The sequence below is a fragment of the Schistocerca serialis genome, chromosome 3, assembly GCF_023864345.2.
Source record: "Schistocerca serialis cubense isolate TAMUIC-IGC-003099 chromosome 3, iqSchSeri2.2, whole genome shotgun sequence".
NCBI classification, from domain to species: domain Eukaryota; kingdom Metazoa; phylum Arthropoda; class Insecta; order Orthoptera; family Acrididae; genus Schistocerca; species Schistocerca serialis.
The window spans coordinates 96,342,317-96,351,066 of record NC_064640.1 but is presented as its reverse complement, the minus strand read 5'-3'; positions in this window follow the sequence as shown (position 1 = coordinate 96,351,066).

Below are 8,750 nucleotides of genomic sequence, written 5' to 3'. Positions count from 1 at the left end.
GACTCTGGTCACAGCCTTCGTCAGTAAAAGAGAAGCACAGACCATTCATTCGCACAAGCAAGCACAGCTCATGCACGCATGACTGCCAACTCAGGCAGCTCAGGCCAGAATGCAACTATCACATGGGATGGAAGCAGAAATCTGGAGGGGGCAAGGAAGAGGAAGGCGAAGGGATAGCGCCGGCAGGAGTGGCCGTGCAGTTCTAGGCGCTACAGTCTGGAGCGGAGCGACTGCTCTGGTCGCAGGTTCAAATCCTGCCTTAGGCATGGATGTATGTGATGTCCTTAGGTTAGTTAGGTTTAATTAGTTCTAAGTTCTAGGCGACTGATGACCTCAGAAGTTAAGTCACATAATGCTCAGAGCCATTTGAACCATTTGAAGGGATAGCAGTTTGCAGCTGGGGGAAGAAAGGAGCACTGTTTGCTGGAGTGTGCAGACACTAGAATGCCAACAGGTGCAGTATCAGGAGGTTGTGGGGCAGGGAGGTGGAAAAAATGCACTGAAAAAGGAGAGGACCAGAGAAAGATGGGAGACCGTATTGGCAGTGTGTAGCAAACAGAGAGTGTATGAGATGAGAACTGGGAGGGGGTGATAGGACGGAGGGGATGGAAATTGCTGGGTGGAGGGTGCAGGGACAGAATGTTACTGTAGGTTGAGCATAATTATGGGAGCGGGGAATGTTGTAAGGATAACTCACATCAGCAGAGTTCAGAAAAGCTGGTGGTGAAGGATCTATATGGCTCATGTAGTGAAGCAGCCATTGAAATCTAGCATGTTATGTTTGGCTGGATATTGTACCAGAGGGTTGTTTACTTTGCTCTTGGCCACAGTTTGGCAGTGGCTGTTCATTCTGAAGGACAGCTGGTTGGTAGGCATACCAATATAAAAAGCTGTGCAATGATTGCAGCATTGCTGGTAAATGACATGGCTGCTTTCACAGGTGGACCATCCCCTGATGAGATAGGGTAAACCTGTGACAGGAGTGGAATACACAGTGCTGGGTGGGCAGCTTGGGCAGGTCTTCCACCTGGGTCTTCCACAGGGCTACGATGCTTGTGGCAAGGGGTTGGGATTGGGAGCGGCATGGGAATGGACATTGGGTGGGGTGGGCAACAGAACATCACTTTAGGAAGGGTGGGAAGTATCTCGGGTAGGATGCCCCTCATTTGAGGGAAAGATAATAATTAATCAAAGGCCAGCCAAAGGATGTGATTCAGTCATTCCGATTGAGGGTGTTACTGAGTGACAAAGGGGACACTCCTTTGTGACTGGTTCTTGGTGGTGGTGAAAGGATTGGCGGTGTGAGTGGAAATGGCATGGGAGATCTGTTTGCTGACTAGGTCTGGGGGATAGTTCCTGTCCATGAAGGCCTTGGTGGGACCCTCAGCATACTGGGAAAGGGAGCTCCTGTCACTGCAGATATGTCGTCCATGAGTGGCTAGGCTGTATGAGAGGGTTTTTTGGTGTGAGAGGGAAGACAGATGTCAAGATGCAGGCATTGTTGGTGAATGGTGGGTTTAATGTGGACAGAGGTGCATCAGAACAAGGAGGTCAACATCATCTCAGAAGGTAGCACAATGGCTAAAGACAAAGTGAAGCAAATGGGAGAAAACGTGTTGCGGTCATGAAGGAATGAAGATAGGGTACCTTGGCCCTGAGTCCAGATCATGAAGAAATAAAGATTGAATATCTTACTGGCTAGCTGTCAAGAGTAATTCATCTGTTAATGTGACTTATCAATGGCGAACCTCAAGTATATGTTAGAACATCCTTTATTTCCAAAGCATAACATGTAGTAATATTTTATAAGGACACTAGTTGTCTGCAAAACATCTTAACACTGCAGAAGAAAACTAGTAGCATAATACTGGATCTTCATATAAGGTGCATTGGAAACCATTGTTTCCTGAGCAAAAAATTATGAATCTAAGAAACATATCTATGCAGTCTGTACAATATTTACCAGAACAAGCTTTCAAACAAACACTCAATGACAGGCTAGTAGACCATCCATTCTACAGTAAAAGGATTGTATGAACTGTAATATGTAGGTTGAAACTTAAATAGTGGCAACACTACTGCGGGGACACTATGCAATGGAATCTACTACTGTATCTGATAGCACAGATTGTTGACATACCTACCTTACGTCCAAGCAAATGGACTCATGTGTACCACATCACGGCATGCGCACAGTCGAGGAAAACACAGTCACTTGTGAGCAAACAGTCTAACGTAATGGTGTCACTGTTTTTGAAACAGCAACAACAGAGTTGGATCACAATTGAATGTGCCAGATGTACAGGATGACAGTGTCATCAAGGTCTTCAAGAGGCTTGTGGGGAATCGCCATTGCCATACAGAACAGTGGAACATTGAGTAAAAGCGTTCAACAAAGGTCAGCAAACTGTGGCAGACATGCACCAGGCAGGTTGTCCTAGGGTCTCTGAAGAAGAAGTGCATGCTATTGCGGCATTAGTGTATAGTGATCAATGCCATACGATTCGTGAGCTTGCCCACAAAACCACATTAGCACATACAACTGTGAATGAGATCCTGAAGGAATGCCTGGGCATGCGAAAAATTGCATGGGTTCCACATGGCTTGATGGAAATGCAGAAATGGATGCATTATGACACTGCTCAGATACACTTGGAGTGCTACGAGTGCAAAGGAGAGGCTTTATTATGCCATATCGTAACACTGGTTGAGGCATGGGTCACATCATACAAGCCAAAACTGAAACGTCAATCCAATGAATGGAGTCATTATTGGTTGCCGCGAAAGTCAAAAGTGCGTCAGAGCCCCAGTATGGTGGAAGTTATGGTGATTCTCGTGTACAACTGTGATAGTGTTATCCTAATGCATTATGTTCCTCCACGGCAGACTGTCAATGCACAGTATTACTGTTTGTTTTTGGAGCATCACCTGCGACCAGCTTTGTGAAAGAAGCAGCGACACTTTCTGTGCAACCCACTCATAATTTTGCATGACAATGCGTGGGTGCATACAACGCAAGCTGTGGCTGCTCTGTTCAGTCGATGGGATTGGGAAGTACAGTACCATCCACCATACTCCCTGGATTAAGTCCTTGTGACTTTGATTTTATTCTGAAGATGAAGGAACCACTTCATGGCATTCACTTCATGGCATTCACTTCATGACTGTTACAGAGATTCGGCAGACAGCAGACCACTCCATTCGCACCATCAACAGAACAGGCTCTGCTAATGGTATACTATGCTTTCCACTTCACTGGCAATGGGTTCCACACAACACTGGTGACTACTTTGAATGACAGTAACAGATGCAAACATGTAACTCTTTTGGATCGGTTGTGAATAAATAGTTGCCACTATTTAAGTTCCAACCCTCGTATAATACTGAAATGTTCATAACTAGTCTTTTGTTTCTTTTAAATTATCTGTTATGTTGTACTGCGTGTGTGATTTTGTCTTTTGCTTTAGTAACCTAATGACAATAAAATTATTATTGCTAACAGGGGATGAGTGTAAATGGTACTTTTTCTGATACAGTGTGCAGATAATGCTAGCCATTGTGTGTTCCACTAGCACTCTGAGAGCTAAACTAAGCTAAGCTTAGAAAGGGAGATAAAAGAGCTGGCAAAAACTATTTGAAGTCAACACACTTGGTCAAAATCAATCCAGAAAGGAAAAAATTCAGTTGCACACTGTTTGACTGAGAAATAAATGGATATTATGATTGTAGCCAACACTGGAGATTTTTTTTTATATAGATCTTCTTATTTATTCCTTCATAGTGTAACAAATTTAAAGATTATGAAATAATATATGAAACGTGGTCGTGTATGTATAGCAGCGAAAACTTTTTCTAATTGAACTCTTTAACACAGTGGCATCAGTGTGTTACAGATCATTTGTAGAGTAATTGAACAGCCTGGTTATGAGGGCATGGAGTCATTAGTTTCTTACAGATTTAATGAGTAGTGTGTTGTTACCTATGGAAGAGACTCTTTTGCCTGTCATTGTTTCTAATCAAATGAATTATACCCAACTCCCCTGTTTGTGCTGAAGACGCTTTTGCACCAGTTAAGAGTGTAGAAGACACTAAATTTTGTGAATGACAGCATTGTTGCAACAGTGTTGGTAAGTGTATCACTCACCTTAGCTGGAGGAAATGTTGCAGTCAGTATGTTGAGTCTACTGCCAGAGTATGGACATGAAGAAGCACTTGGTTGTTTTAAAGATATGAAAGTGGCTATAATACAGTTAAATAACAGAGAAGACACGAAATTATATTACGACTGAGTGACACATAATGTGTCTTACATTAAATTGTTACAAATAACTGTGAGAGAGATCACTGATAATGGAATTATGTGGGTGAATGGTAGGATTGTGATTTCGGCAGCAATCATGTAAGAGTTAGAAACCACAGCAACTGATATTCAATAGAAAATTCCAAAGTGTAGTAAAACTTGGCTTAAACTTTTATTGTTGAATATTTTTTTACTCATTCATAGTGCATAATCATCATATGGCTTAACTGTGGTCATATTGGTTAAATACACACTGGCATTAGAAGCAAATACCACCCATTAATGTAAGCCCTACTACTAATTCAATACTCCAATTGCAATAAACTAATTAAATTGTGATAACAGTTCACTAACAGAGAGATTATGGGTTCTATACAGCTGAAAAATTTATATGTTGCACTGCAACAGTAAATTTAAATTACTTATTGAAATAAATTATGTGATCTACTTATGCTATAGAGTAACTGTCACTGCATGATGCACACAACACAAGAAATATACATCAATTAATAGTTTCTGAGACCCATAGTACTGTCATGTATAGTACAAAATCCAGCAGCAGTCATAATGATCTGATGGCTGCTCGATGTCAACTTGCAGCATCTATTGCACTTTTTCTGAATTTATCATGAGACATCTTATATGACTGCTGACTGATTGGCTGATAATTCTCAGTGTTGATATTGTGTTTCAGACCAGATCCTCTGGTTTGCCTTGTCATCATCCCAGAATTGAATACATCCAAAAAGTGATGATGAATGGCCATCATTCACCAAAGCCATTGCTTGTGCAATTAGGGACATATTCATGACTGGACAGCAGATTCCTCTGAAGATAGCTTGGTAGGGCACCACATCTCTTCATTGAGAACACCAAACTAATGTTTCTGGATTGGTTTCACTGTCGCTATGGGAAAGGTTGAGGCTGTTCCTCACAAATGTTGACCTAAAGCTTTACTTGTCCACCTGTGACAATTATGGCCATCACTGGCGTATAGATTTCTTTTGTGAGGCTGGGTAATGTTGTGTGCTCAGCTAGAGCTGCTCAGTTTAAATGAGAATCTGAATTTGACTAGAACCTATCTCACTGATAACCATGGGATAGTGGTAAAAGTCACCTTGAGCAGTTATTATAGCTTGAACTTGTTGGTATGGCTTCGTCAAATTGCATGAAAGAAGCCCAGTCAAAAGATAAGATTTTGACTGTATTATGTTAAACAACAAATTCAAAAAGTTCTGTTCTCTCATTGATAGCTATTTTCACAACACAGGTTTATGTTGATGGCACATATTTTCCAGTTGGAACCTCCAGCACAATTGCTTTTAAATTTTGAATCTGTCTTCTTCAGCTGCTGATGATAAACATACAATATAACAGAAACTAATTCATCAGAATTTTATAGTGCCTGGCAAGTTGGTCATTTGTTATGTCATTGTTATTTTCTGACTTTTTGGCAGCTGTTGCTCATAGAGGATTTTAATCTGCAGCAACTTCTTTATTCTTTATTTGTTCTTGGATCATTTCTTACAATGATATTGGACACTTTCATTTTTACATAAATTTTATATATACATAGGTAGCTACAAAAAGGTAGTACATGTACATATTTTTTATAGAACATTCACAGAAAATTCATTAAATAACATTATAAAAAATGTATACATACACAATATTTAATGTTTTATTTCAAGATATCCTTTAACACTGTAAGGGCAAATATTGACCAGAGGTCTTTTTAATTTTCTTTTGAAAAGAGACATACCATCTGTCATCTTTATACATTGTGGTAAACTGTTGTACAGTATGCACCCAGAAATCACAGGGTCATTTTTTATTCTTGTATTATGTCCACGATATTCGCCATTTAGCAATGCAGTGCAGTTAGTTTTTAAGTAGATAATCGTTATATATATATATATATATATATATATATATATATATATATATATATATATATATATATATATATATGTCTGCTTGTGTCTGTATATGTGTGGATGGATATGTGTGTGTGTGCGAGTGTATACCCGTCCTTTTTTCCCCCTAAGGTGAGTCTTTCCGCTCCCGGGATTGGAATGACTCGTTACCCTCTCTCTTAAAACCCACATCCTTTCGTCTTTCCCTCTCCTTCCCTCTTTCCTGACGAAGCAACCATTGGTTGCGAAAGCTTGAATTTTGTGTGTATGTTTGTGTTTGTTTGTGTGTCTATCGACCTGCCAGCGCCTTCTTTTGGTAAGTCACATCATCTTTGTTTTTAGATACATTTTTCCCACGTGGAATGCTTCCCTCATATATTGATGCTACTGTTAAAATTTTTAGCTCCCTGAATTTATTTCTGCATGGTTCTCTAGGTGATACTTTTGTGATCCATTGTACGGCTCTCTTTTGTAATCTTAATACCCTTTGAGTGTGCACATTTGCAGTCGCCACATTTAGTTGACCTGATTTTGGTAGCTAGGGGAGCAGCAAAAAATTTATTCTGGCAATTGGGAATGACTGTGGCACATTCTTGGAAATGACCTGCATACTCCAATAAAGCAAGTGCTAAAATCTTCTGTTCATCAACTGTCAAGCGTTCTGTTTTCTGCTAAAGTGTTCTCTCTAGTTCATTATTAGCTCCGACTCATTGTTGCAGTTTTTTGGTACCACTACAAAAAGCTGCTTTCATGGTTGTGACATTTGGTAATTGATGCCAAGTCTTAGGAACCATGACTATTGTGTTATAATAAATAAATAAACACTGTCTGGATCTCAGATTTTTACTTACTAGCAACTGGTTTCAATCTGCACTGCAGACCATCTTTGGGTCTGGTGCTGCGATGTGCAGTTTGTCAATGTTGTGTGAGTTTCACTTCAGGTGTGGTGCCAAAAAGTACAACTTGTCAACATTGTGTAAGTTTCACACAATGTTTACAAGCAGCACTTTGTGGTGGCAGATCTGAAGATGATCTGCAATGCAGATTGAAACAGGTTGTTGATAAATTAAATGTTGTGATCCAGATGGTGTTTGTTTATTTATGTGACATGTGATACTTCATTTGAAATTGGGATTACATCCCTTCTACTTATGTTTGACACTTCCGCAACCTTCATTACTTGAGGCAAAACAACTTCTTCATTGCTCATGTTCATTAATGTTAATGGAGATATTGCGACATTCTGCCTCATCATCGTAGTAACACCTGATCTTCAGGCGACATAACAATGTATCTCACTCAGTAATTCACATTCCTCTGTTTGCTTAATTGATAAAAAAGTTCCTTCTTTGCATCAGCATGATGCGACTTGACTTTAATGTGTATTGTTTTTCCTGGTTGCTGGGGAATTTGGTAAGGCTGATCAATTTGTACATCAACTCAAGAGAATTTGAACTGAAGCATCAGTTGGTGATCCAGTTCCAAAAAGTCAGTGTTGCTGCTCCTCTGAGTATGTTCTGGAACATGATCTCTGAGGGTACAGCTACAATGGCTTAGCCTAATATTTCATCTTCTACAAATGTATCTGCTCCATTAGAAGACACAAAGTCAAATCCAAGTACCTCACCATGATGCATTTCCTTGTTTGAAAATACTTGGATCCTTTCTGTATATTTGTTCTGGACTAAATATAATTCTGTGTCAACTTCTCCATGGTTCCATCATTTAACTCTCACACCTTATACAGTGGTTGTCTTAACTTAATCTATTTCTCTATGCAACACCACACAGTAGGTGAAAAAATTAGTTGGTGATGAGAGGGAAATTAATTACGATGAATGAGCTGTTATATCTGATACCACTTTCCTATCAGCAGATATAAGAGTTCTTACCTGCAGATCTGACTGTGGCAGCAATGGGTTACAACCCTAAGACAGGTGTTTATGCCAGAATAAGTGATATAAAAAGGATTATAGGAAGGTCACAAACCAATAACAAACAAACAGTAAATAAATGGAATAATTGTGTTCTGGACTATTAGAAACAAATCTGAATGCAAGGTAATCTTATTACAGTAACTTTGATCTACAGTTCTTGATTACTCATCAAAAACCCTGTCCTCCACAGAAGTAACAAGAGAAAAACAATGAATAGGAAATAAAAGATCCTTCAGCCCTGAGAGATTCCTAACTAGCAGAATGTGAAAAACTGACAGAAGTGATGTACAAGAGATATAGTTATTCACCATGAGAGATACAAGATACAAACACGAACAGCAGTAAGCATGACATTCTTATCCCATCAGCATTGGTGTGTTGACATGGTTCAGACATCTTTCAGTGCAAGCTGTGTGCTCACACAGTTATGTCAGGCAAGGTAGGGTCATGCATACTCTTGGAGTGTTACGCAAATCCTACTGACATGATTTTACGCACTACAGATTCCAAATTAATGGAAGATATTTCATGTTATATAAAGAAGGTGGCAGCTTATGCTCTAATGATGAACAAGAGTGTGTGTATGGGTATCTCTGT